At 36.6% G+C, this 12,751-nt stretch overlaps 2 protein-coding genes across 2 annotated transcripts in view; one reads left to right on the top strand and one right to left on the bottom strand.

The window, feature by feature from the left end:
• Positions 1 to 12,751, bottom strand: part of LOC109418392 (UDP-glucosyltransferase 2) — a 740,033-nt gene that overhangs the window by 484,180 nt on the left and 243,102 nt on the right. The gene's annotated exons all lie outside the window — the stretch shown is intronic.
• Positions 1,910 to 12,751, top strand: part of LOC109418396 (neprilysin-1) — a 58,852-nt gene continuing 48,010 nt past the window's right edge. The window contains exon 1 of the mRNA XM_062859220.1: positions 1,910 to 2,187. The gene's annotated coding sequence lies outside the window, so the exon portion shown is untranslated. The remainder of the gene's footprint in view (positions 2,188 to 12,751) is intronic.

Genomic DNA, 12,751 nt, shown 5'->3' on the forward strand with positions numbered 1-12,751 from the left:
AAAATACCCTGATCCATACTCTACATGTGCACGAAAACCGATTTTAAAAATATTGCTTCGTTATTCAATAAAAAATCAAAAACCAAAAAAATGGAGAAATGCTTCCAGTTTCGCCTTAAGTGTAAAATTAGCAAACGTTAAAATACACAAATCTGGACGAACATTTGAAAAGGGCCTATCTGCTTTGCGTAAACAAACATGTTTTTGTCTCTGTAGGGCCCAACTGCATCCACCCACGCACTTCAACACCCTTATCAGAAAGAGTGTTCTTCAAGCTATCTGTTAAGGGTATTGATGTGCGTGGGTGGATGCAGATGGGCCCTACAGAGACAGAAACATGTTTGTTTACAAAAAGCAGATAGGCCCTTTTCAAATGTTCGTCCAGAAATATAAAAACAAAAAAAAATGTCTTGATTTAGTACATCAACCCAAAAAATACTGAAATCGGCTAATTTTCCCAATTATCTAACAAACCAGCAGAGATATAGCAATTTTTAAATTTGGAGGCAGCTTTCGACTGAGGTATCTGGACACCTGGGAGGATTTTCGGCGTGGCAGTCGCAATTGCAATCAAACGATCAGATATTCTCCTTCATCCGACGTTTCGTAAAGCAATTTTAAGGGCCCATATAGCCGAGGCGGTAAACGCACGGGTATTCAGTATGACCATGCTGAGGGTGACGGGTTCGATTCCCGGTCGGTCCAGGATCTTTTTGTAAAGGAAATTTCCTTGACTTCCTTGGGCATAGAGTATCTTCGTGCCTGCCACACGATATACACATGCAAAATGGTCATTGGCAGAGGAAGCTCTCAGTTAAAACTGTGGAAGTGCTCATTGAACACTAAGCTGAGAAGCAGGCTTTGTCCCAGTGAGGACGTTACGCCAAGAAGAAGAAGAAGAAGAAGATATAGCAATTTGGCCCCCTAGAGTTTTAGAATCACCGATTTGGTGTAGAAAAGTGTTTGTTTTTTTGTTGGCTCTAAGCCCATATCCCTCCTAAACCCTAAACGAAACCCCTAAATATTAACCAAAATTGATCATTTTTGAACATCTTACTTATTCATTAATTGAATAGATTTTGCAAAATAAACCGCACCGTATTCTATCAGTATACTATAATAATTCTCAAGATGATCCACAAGGACCTCCTAAGAAATATTTTGAAGCCCGTTTAGCTTTGAAGTGGTTTTGAAATCCGTGATAAAACCAAAAGTATTTTAAGTTGAGATTAGGGTGGTTTTTTAATGTATACGGGTCTATTTACTTAAAAAATATTGCTTGAGTTGTAACCAGGGATACCATAAATACTGAGTTATACAGATTTTCGAGCATCTGTACAGATTTCGTATAACGTGAAAAGATTTTTGAGCTAGAGGATCTATTTTATTTTTGTATGGGATACAGATTTTTCAAAAAAAAATCATCTGGCATCCCTGGTTGTAACTGATCGCTTGAAGGTTCACGTAGTTTTGCATTATAAGTATAGGTAAACTTGTGAACTCTGATATGTAGCACTGGTCATACGAATAAATCCAGAACCGGCTATTCAACTTGATGCAACTGATGATTGAAAAATAAAGAAAATTTTGTTTGGATTGTAAAGGTTAAGAATACTTTTTTTAACCCTAGTAGAATGTTGGGGTCAATATGACCCAGACAGGCACGCTGAACGTGCACTACGCCATCGTGGTGCCGAAAAACTAACATCATAGGAGGGTTAACTTTCGTCGCACTATTTTCATTCCTTTTCCACAGCGCAGCAAGGACAACGCCGAGGACGGGGACGCGGCGACGCCACCACTAATTCAATCCGTTCGCTTCCGATTCTAGTCCAGCCGGCCCGATACCTATCCTGGGTCTGGTGGTCTCTAGTCTGGTCTAGTCTGGTGTTTTGCACGGACACGGTCGACTCCGGCTCGCGGTCTCTCGGTCTCTCCATGTATCTCTAGTCTCTGTGTGTCCTGCTGCAACTGAACTCTTCGAAACTATCGGGTTGACGACTGCCTGGCGGCGGCGACGGTGACGAGGATATAATCGAACCGCGTGGAGTGCGTTTTTTGTTTCTTTCGTGTTCCGGAATTGGACTGGGTGGAAATAAAAGTTCCTCTTTCCGGTCGGTCACTTTGCCGTTTAGAAGAGTGCGCGAAAAAGTTGAAAAATCACTTCGTTATCCCGATTGGTTTCGAGTAAGTGTGCCGGGAAAAGGTGTTCGAAGCAATGAAGGAATAGTCCGACTGCGAGCAATTTATTCCATGGTACCGTAGCTTTGCGTGAAATTGGTAACTTTTCTCAGATTTTGATTTCTGTTATACTTAACTACATTCTATTTCATCTTATTTGTATTATTAATTGAAACTATTGTTTAAAACTGAGATTATGTATTTAAATACATCTTATTCTTGACATTATCACTTCGTGGCAAAGAGTTCTTGATATTACTTATTTCTCATTAAAAAAATATTTTTTTTTTTTCAAAAAATTGAAAAAGAAATTGTTCTATAAACACGCTTATACAAAAACTGTGATTGATCTTTGGATCGATTTTGGAATTTTCACGTAACATTGCATGATTTTTTTTTATCAGGTCATTTTTTTTATTTATTAATGACACTTTACACTAAAAAGTGCATTCGTGTCAGGTATTGATTTTATCAGGTCATGATTTTTCTAACTTTTATAGTATTTTGTGTTTAAAGTTATCCTTGCGTATATTACCCCGTTGTTCAATTTCACCAAAATGTACGGCACGCGAGGGTTGGTCTGTTCTTGAGTGCAGACCTTCTTTTCATCATTTAGAGGTGCTTGACGACTAGGTACTACACATTTTGGAGGCTCGTTAGTTCGGTTTAGTGAACCTTGACTGGCCTAAAGAGGCCTTGGGCTGTATGTGCCAGAATTGCAAGTGCTATTCTTTGGTACACGGTTGTCGACGCCGTCGGTAAGAAGGGGTAGGTACTTCAATGCGCCATTCAGTATAGGGCGTTTGACAAGGACACTGGACTTGGTGGAAATTATGGCTTGATGGGAGACTGCCTCAGTATGGTTGGCGGTGTTGAAAATAAACATTAGTTGCCTCTACATATTGTTCAGCTCTGGAGACGGTCTGGAATCTAATATGATATTCGATTCCTAGTCATATACATAATCTACTAAAGTATGTGAGATTATTAATCTCCAACATTCATCAGTTGGATACCTCTTCTCTTGTATTGTTTAACTAACTTACTGTTCTCTTTATATTTTTTTTTCTTCTCTTTTGTTTCAATGTTTTTTTAATCTATTTACAATACCTTTAGTGTTTGTTTGATTCAATGATGCATTATCTATCACTCCTGTTTTAGAGGTCGTCAATTACACCCGTGATAGAAGGTCGTCACCAAAATTTTTCATGACTTTCCGAGCAGGAATGAATAACTGCCACATAACTAGAGCATACCAAAGTCAGGTATCATACCAAGACAAGGTATTGGTCAGTTGTCCATGTATCGAAAATAACTTATTTTGGTATTTTGTAGGCATTGATACAATACCTCAACGAGTTATTGCTTTGGTGTTGAAGACTGCTTGAGGTATTATTGAATTATGGGAAAATCGCTATTTGTATGGAAATATTGCCGATTATTCTTTAGGTATTGCCATCCCTTATAAAAAATATCACAAAAATAGGATAAATTTTATTGTTACAACACCATTTTTTCGAAAAATATTCACCATTAAACGTATTGTAATTTACACGGCACACTCACCATCACCCCTATTGTTCTATACCATTCGGCGAATGATAAATGGCACTTTTACAATAAAAAAGGTGATCGTTATGTATCTTAACCATAAAATTTTGAGAAAATTTTCATACACTTTTTCGCGAAAAACAATAGAATGTCTTGTGTTTTTATGAGACATTTTTAGGGACAAGGTATTTGGAGTACATAGCTCAAAATTTCTAGTGCACCGTTTTTCAGAACCGTTTAACGGATTTGGATTAAAATGCATCACGCTGTTGACAACCACTGAACAATTAGCGTGATGCATTTTCATCCAAATCTGTTCAACGGTTCTAAAAAACGGTGCTCTAGAAATTTTGAGCTATGTACTCCAAATACCTTGTCCTTAGGGCAATTTTCAAAAGAAAACAATATATCATAATGTTTTTCATTGTTCTTACAATACAAATACAATTAATTGAATGGCGTCAAATGAATCGTTGTTACAATAAAAGTACAATAATATTTGTTGTTATTTGTAAGCAGTTTTCGCTTTTGAAAATCCATAGAATTTATATTTCCCGCTAACATTTACATACAGCATTTACGAGCAATAACGGCCGCCAGAATGATATGCACATTTTATGATAAGAATCAAACACTCTGATGTCTGTCTGGTATGTATTGCTTGGCAGCTGTTGATAAAATCTATCATCAATCTTTTCAAATAACTGCCAAATATCACAAGTCAGACCTCAGGTCGTATAATCCATACCATAAATCGTTCACAATTCATGTGGCTTTTAGTATCCAAGTTAGTATCTGTAAATGCTGGAGAAAAATGTTACCGAGAAATATGAATTCTTTGGATTTTCAAAGGCGAAATCATAACATAACAACATACATTTTACATAACAACAAATATTATTGCATGTTTATTTTAACATCGGTTCAATTGACCCCATTAAACTAATTGTATTTGTATTGTTATCAATTCGATAACCGAAACATCTACTGTACTCAAATTTAAAACGAAAAATATAAAAAATATGTCAAGTGATTTTGTACTTGATTATACAAACATGATCCAAGGAACAATAATATTTATTGTTATTTATTTGTTACGAATTGTTTTTAAGTGTAATTGAGAAATAAACTCTTTTTTGATAAAAAGTCCATGAGAACTTTGCAGGCACTTTTGCAACTATATAAAAACAACTTCACTAATAAAGCTAATGTTCACTTATTGTACGAACTATATGGGCTTGATTTCTATTGTAAAAAGGAACAATATATGTTCCTACTATGTGTTTTATTGTGAACAATAAAACCAGTCATATGTTAATAATATTTACCATGTAATTAATGGTAATTTTTTATCCAGGATACCTGATACCATTATTCACACGTTATGCACAGAATACACACCAGTTATTATTTTAGGTATTTTACCTCTTTTGCAGGGCTACTTAATACCTCATTCAGGTTGTAGGTATTCGGTTTTCCATACCTGAGTTAGTTATTCTTCAGCTATTTTCTCCTGCTCGGAGAACCCGAGCCCGAAATCATTGCCCGAAAAAATAAATTACAGATTACAGATCTTACACGTAGAAAATTTAAAAAAGAGAAATACATACAGACAGTCCAAGTTCTCAATAAACAGCTGTAAAAGTGCAGACATCATTTCACACGGAATATAGTATCAGAAAAGGAAGAACTGGAATCCCACTCAACTTCCACATAGTTCTGAAAGAGATTTGTTAACGTAAAATAATTCCTCTTCGTTGATCGTTGGCAACCATAGTGCCAATTAGCTCCTACCATGCCATACCTGTGTGCAGACTTACGCTTTTAAAGACAATTGCATGGTCAGCATATGCTGCTTGGCTACTAGGTGCACATTTCCATACATACACGAATGGAATCAACCAGTGCTGGTAATATTATTTCCACTTATCTAGGTTCAGAAGCTTACCCTGAAAATATGATGTATAACAAACTTTTGTGGCTAGCCCAGTTCTACAAGAAAGTCACAAAGGCAGCTCAATCCCTAATATTTGAGGTAAATTTCATCATGAATATCATTTGGCATTTTTGGAAGATTGTCGATTGCCTCCAGATAAGTCGCAATGACATTTTCAGCACTGGAATCAACTATAGCATTGCAGCGCCAGCACTATGTATAGATTTCTGCTGGTTCTGCTTTCAATAGCCAGCGTTTTTTTTTTCTTTCAAGCAAACTAATTAAAACCTGCATCTGTTCGTGTGTGGTTCGAATTAGATGGATGTCGTCAAAGATTTTTAATTTAATATCTTTGATGTCGTTTAATTGAATGGCATAAAACGTGTTGGCGATTTGAAACATGGAAATATGAAAACGTTCACGATCACAAACCGTTGAATTTGGTTAATAAAACCATACTCTGTGTGGATACGATAGTGTTTTGGGATCGTAGGAGACTAAACGAGAGAGCGGCTGTGTTTTCAAAACCTGAGACGAGACTCGCGAAGAGGAAAAAAAGCAACGTCAAGTGTAGCCCAACTGAGCTGTCAGTTGTAGCCCGTTTGATTACGTTACCTAAAACGAGGAAAGTATTGCTATCCGAGATAAATTCTGAAGCCAAAATTCACTCCGAGCAGCATTTTCTTCTCCTGTACTGTCAAAAATAAATTGAAAACAAAATATTCCAATGATTACTTTGCTTGGCGATTGTTGGCGATGCAAAATTTCACCTCAACATGATTTTGTGCGTGAATGGGATTCAGTCACACTGCATGTGAGGTGACGCGGTCACGTACGTGTTTGAACCACCAGCCCAAAACATAAAGTCAACACAGATAGGAAGAAGAAAAAAATAACAAAGTGGAGAAAAAGAAAACCGTCTTCGCGAGTCTCGTCTCAGTTCAAAACCATTTGTCACGCATTTTCTCTGTTCCGCAATGTTTTGAACATGATCGGCCCGATTCTTCATTACGCCAACAAAGCTAGCCATTAAGCTGTTTGACACTTCTCAGGTCATTTTGACAGACCACACATATGCAGGAAAAAAAGGATAATATATTCTACTTTATCGATCTTGTTGCCGTCTTTTTCATGTTCATGTTACATCTGTCAAAATGACCTCAGAATTGTCCGCCATTTAGAGGTTAGGTGCATTGGGTGTAATCTAGGATAGGATGCGTCACGTCACGGAGTCAGCCGATTTGAGACCATTTTGCTGTCAAACGGAGGCCGTTTGCTGCGATCAGATCGCTTTGTTATTGGTTTGGCCGTGTTGCTAGTTTTCAGGTTTAGCATGTATAACCATTGTATTTTTCTATTCAAGTTTTATCGACTTTAACATGACAGCATTTTAATGTAAATCAACCTAAAGTGGCTAATATGTCTGAACATTGATAAATACCATTTATTTGATGCAAAGTCAATTGAATTTTGATATTTTTCACTATACATCAAAGAACATTTCATTTGAAATCAATTTTACTTGCAAGCTATGGTATTCAAATTGCAATTAATGATTTACGGTGCCAAATATGCATCCAAATTTCAATCGTTAAATTTAAATCGTTTGAAAGATTTGGAATACAGAAAAGTGGCAGCGCTGGATTTCCATCATCGACGAAATCGAACGAAAAAATAACAAGGCAGGCGAATTTTTGTTGTCACATCCTATCCTAGGGTGTAATAAAGAATGGTCCAGTGCACGAATTTATGCTGGCCTGCTTGCTCTCACAGAAAATTTTATGTTTGGGAGGTGCCGGCGTCGCTCAAACGTCAGATTTTCTATACGAGTAAGCAGGCCAGCATAAATTCGTGAAGTGGACCATTGAGGCACGGTTATTTTACCATGAAAAGGGTTCGCGAAGCTATTTTCGGTTTGCATCACATATTTCTTACCTAATAGGATGATTTGCGATTGTATAAGTATATTTTTTCAACGAGTAAGCCTCGAGAGTACTGGAGTTTGTATACTTTGGTGAGTTTGATATGTTGACTTTGTGAATGGTGATTACGTCTACTTTGCGAACTATGGGCGGGCAGTCTAGGATAGCTCTCAATCGTTACAGGATTGAGCCGATCTTGCCCTAGAGTCAGTGATAAACCTCAAATATCTGAGCTCGAGAAAGAGGCAGCCCTCATAACAGCGATCTACAAATTTGTACGACTTGATGGTAATAAAACCACTCTCAGTGTACACAATTCAAGAGCTCAACATTGATGCAGGAAGTAGTAGTGGCGTCCTTACAGTCGTTGGGACTAATAAAAATGTCAGTTCGACTACAACTGTTTCTACTAGAGATTGAGTAAGTATCGTTTCTTTCGTGGAACAAGGCCACAACTAAAAACAATGTGAATTTTCAGAAAAATCTTTGGAAATTTTAGCTCTGAAATTAACTAATTTAACTCATTATTAGACATGAATTGGATGACTTTGATAATTGTGTTAAGATAAAAGATTTAAATGACTACATAGTTGATGAGTGTTTGGCGACTATTTTGCAAGGTTCATAGAAAAAGATTACTGATTATGAATTCCCAAGTAACAGAACCAGCTGAATAACAGCTTCTTGAGCTAAAGTTAGCTTAAGAGTGATTTGTTCTACTCTTAGCAAAAATGTTTTTTGGGTTGTGCCTTCATTACACAAAATTGGAAAAAATACCAAAATCTCATGTTTTTTTAACTTTTTTTTCAAAACTAGGCTTTGTAAGATTAAAGTTTTCATAGTTTTCCATTTCCAATAAGGGTCGTGAGTTCAAATCTCATCTGGGCTGTAGATTTTTTCCCAGTTTAACCAATAGTTTACCAATTTGTATCTATGTACGTTGATTTTTTTTTTTAAATCATAGTTAAATCGATAGCATTCCATATTTAGGAGTTTTTACACATTTTTTTAAATTTTCCCATAAATTTCAATTAATCAAAGTATTACTTTTTATCTTTATCTTTGTCTTTAGATAAAGATAAAGAGAAATGCTTTGATGAATTGCGATATATGGGATTTTTTAAGGTGAATATATGACGAAGCCACAGCCAAAATTTTCAAAAGCACAAATCTGAAGAACCATTGGACGGTTTGCTCTGAAAAATTGATCGATTGGTCACCACCAGCGGGTAACCAATCGATCAACTTTTCAGCGCAAACCGACACGTGGTTCTTCAGATATGTGCTCTTGAAAATTTGGGCTGTGGCTTCGTCATATCTTCACTTTAAAACTCCTAAATATGAAATATTATTGATTATCACTCTGTAGCGATTGCGTAGAAACGATAGGTAAAGCTAAAAACCGAGTGATATTGCAAAGTCATTGATTGTATATTTGGTCCACTCTGACTGAAAGGTTTTCAAAAAAAAAACTGCATCCAACTTCATTACGCACTCAAATTCTCACATATTTGATGAAAAATTAACGCACCAGAAGGACTGCCATTAACAAGAAAATTTTATATTTGAGCTGAGAGTTTTAAATTTAGTATTTCTAAATAGGGTGACTAAGGGTATTATCGGCAGGTTTGTTCTCTTCGTCATGGGGGGTTTTTGTGGGCTAAATTGCCTGAAATTTTGGCTTATAACTCAGCTTGATTGGGAAGGACTTGAGGCCAACTCTGAGATCAACAGGTTTCAAAACCTGTGGAAAATTATTTTGACCAAAAAATTGCAGTACGGACAATTGTTTGATACACTGTATTTCACCAGGAATTCTTCCAGGATCTCTTCCAAGGATACCTTTAGGAATTTTTTAATCGGATTCTTGAAGAAAATCAAAAATTTGTTCAGAAACAATTTCTAGGAAGTATTTCATAAATTCTTTTGGATATTTCTCATGAGATTTGTCTGGGAATCTTTACAAAAGTTTGAGAGCTTCTTCAGACGTTAAAAGATTCCTATAAAAATACGTTCACGAATTTCTCCCAAAATTGTTTCAAAAAGTCCTCCTTGAATTTTGGTAAGAGATAAAAAAAAACTCGGTAGGAATTCCACCAAGGGTTTCTGAGGGAGAGCTTCCGGAAATTTCTTTGGCAACTCTTTCTAGAATTCCTTGAAGAATTTCCTGAGATTCTTCGACATAATTCTCCCAGGAATTGTTTAAGAATATCTCCAGGCATTTCTACAGGAATTAGATGGACAATTCATTCCTAAATTCTTTCAAGGATTCTCTCAGAAATTCCTCCATGGATTCGATCTGAAACTTACGATCGAAAACTTACTTCCTTCAGAAGTATCCCCAAAGACTCCTTCAGTAGTTTAAGGATTTTTTCATGAATGCCAGCAACAGAAATCCTCATTTTTTTTTTAATTTTCAGAATTTCCAGCGATTTTTTTTTTTTTTGATATTCTTCCAAAGGTTCCACCAGGAATCGCTTGAAAAATGTTGTCAGGGGCTGCAGAAGAATTTTCTAGATAGTTTTTCCTTCAGAATTCCTTCTGCGATTCCTTCAGAAATATCTCCTGGGATTCCTTTAGAGATTCCTCCAGGAATTCTTTCAGACAGGGATGGCATGGTTCTCAGTATGTATGCAAGTGTGCGTGGTTTCAATATGAAAATTAACTGCACTGTGCACATTTTCAGTGCGTTCAGTGTTTTCAGATATTTCTCCACAGATGTTTACAGAGGTATTTCATAAAAAAAAAACATAAAAATATTGATGAAATTGTTCAAGAGCAACCTGAAGAGATTTCTTGAGAAATGTTTAAAAATTTCCTGAAAAGATTCCTGACGTAATTTATGTGCAACTTTTAAAGACACTCAAGAAAACTCCTGGAGATTCTTGAGAAAATACCAGGTGGGCAATTCTCGCTGAGACCGGAGCACTATTTACACCTTGTTTTCAAAAATGTATAAGGTGCCGATTTTCTGAAAGTCATCACTAAAAAAGTAAGGAAAATGCAGTTGGTTGCTCAAATTGATGGACCCCCCGTTAGTTAGAGCCACAACTTTTTTTGCAGACCCCTCGATTTTGGTCAAATGGTGGCTTATTTAAACCGTTATAACTCGAAAGTTTCTCCAAAAACCACCTCAAAACAAATTGTTGTTGAAAAGAGGAAAGATAGAGCTACTATTTATAATTATAAAAAGTTGGGTCGGCCATATTGATTTTAGCCGCCATCTTGGATGTTTATATCAAAACATTTTTCTCACCATGAGGGCAACCACCGATTTTCAAAATTTTTGCATCAATTGAAAGCTGAAACATTTATACATAACATATCAAAAAATTAGAGATGTCTTATTCTTGTTTCAAAAGTTATCTGCCGTTTTGTAAACGATGTCACTGGGCCCGGTGCCGGCTGTTTACACAAATGCAGCGTTATTTTGCAGTGTTTACAAACACGAATCTAAAATCTGAACCCACTAATGGAAAGCTGAAGGTTTAAGCTTTTCAAAACACTAAAAAAGTTATAAAAGCAATGCGCGCATTATTGCCCAGCCAACACACTATCGCATATGATGTTGAATAGGATACAAAAGGGGAGGGTGTATCGCACATTTTACACGCGGTTAAATGGAAGCATGTACGCATATGGCCTCGACTTTAGCATCCTAACATCATATAAGACTTTGTGTTAGCTGGGTGAGAAACATTCAAAAACGGAAACAAATCTCCGATTTACCCAAATTTTGCGGCAGGTGCCTATGTGTATACATGCAGGCGTAATCTCGGATGCTGTTGCCGGTGCGCATGGAAATGTATGGAGAAAACGTTGCTTAATTTACAAAACTGCAGATAACTTTTGATAGGAAAAAAAGACATCTCTAATTTTTTGATATGTTACGTATAAATGTCTCAGCTTTCAATTGATGTAAAAAATTTGGAAATCGGTGGTTGCCCTCATGGTGAAAAAGATGTTTTGGTATAAAAATCCATAATGGCGGCCAAATTCAATATGGCCGACCCAACTTTTTATTGTTGTAAATAGTAGCTCTATCTTTCCTCTTTTCAACAACAATTCGTTTTGAGGTGGTTTTTGGAGAAACTTTCGAGTTATAACGGTTTAAATGAGCCACCATTTGACCAAAATCGAGGGGTCTGCAAAAAAAGTTGTGGCTCTAACTAACGGGGGGTCCATCAATTTGAGTAACCAAATGCATTTTCCTTACTTTTTTAGTGAGGACTTTCAGAAAATCGGCACCTTATACAATTTTGAAGACAAGGTGTAAATAGTGGGCTGGTCTCAGCGAGAGTTACCCAGGTGGGATTTCTAAAGAATATCCTTAACAAATATGTGAATAAATAGGCGAAGAAGTATCTGAAGAATTTTTCTGGAGGAATTCTTGAAGGAATCCCCAAGAAATCACCAAAAGACAATCCCCAAAAACGCTTGCAAACAGGAGAATGCTTGTGCAGTAATTCCAAGGATAATTTTTTAAGATATTCCTGGAGAAACGCCAAGAAATAAATCTCGAAGTGATTTCAGAGGGAACTCCTAAAATAATCTCTGGACGGTTTCTGGAAAAAAATCTGATAGAATCCCTGAAGAAAGGTTTCAATAATCCCAGAAAAAGTTAACGATCCAATCCCTGTAGAACCATCCAGAAAAAAATCTTGAGAATTTTCTGGCGAAATTCCTGAAAAGAAAAAGCGGCACAAGGGGGAGGGAGGGTGTCTGAAATTGCCGATTTTAGCGTTACGTAATTTGTGGATCAGAGCGTTGAAGTCTCATATAATGATCCTGACGTCGTGTCTTGGGCAGCTAGCGAGTTCATGTTCGAACTGCGCGTAGAATTCGCTAGAGTATGGGTTGCGCACGTTTATTATGCTCAAGCTGAAGAACTGCTTCTTGAAAACAAAACAATAGCTTCTAACTAATTCTCCAAAATCCAGTCAAAAGTTAGTCTAGACAATTTTCTGTATTTCGAAAACTTTATCATGATTTTGTGGCAAAAGTTCAGAATTACAAAACCCTCTTCTCTCCCAGCTGGGGTAACACTAGAAGCAAGCTTTGTGTTCTATGAGCATAGTTTTTAACTGAAAGCTTCCATTGACTGCGTGCGTGCGTCGATAAAATATATGTTTTTGGTGAAAGTTCTAGATTTTTTGTGGGT

The sequence above is a fragment of the Aedes albopictus genome, chromosome 3 (assembly GCF_035046485.1).
Source record: "Aedes albopictus strain Foshan chromosome 3, AalbF5, whole genome shotgun sequence".
NCBI classification, from domain to species: Eukaryota; Metazoa; Arthropoda; class Insecta; order Diptera; family Culicidae; genus Aedes; species Aedes albopictus.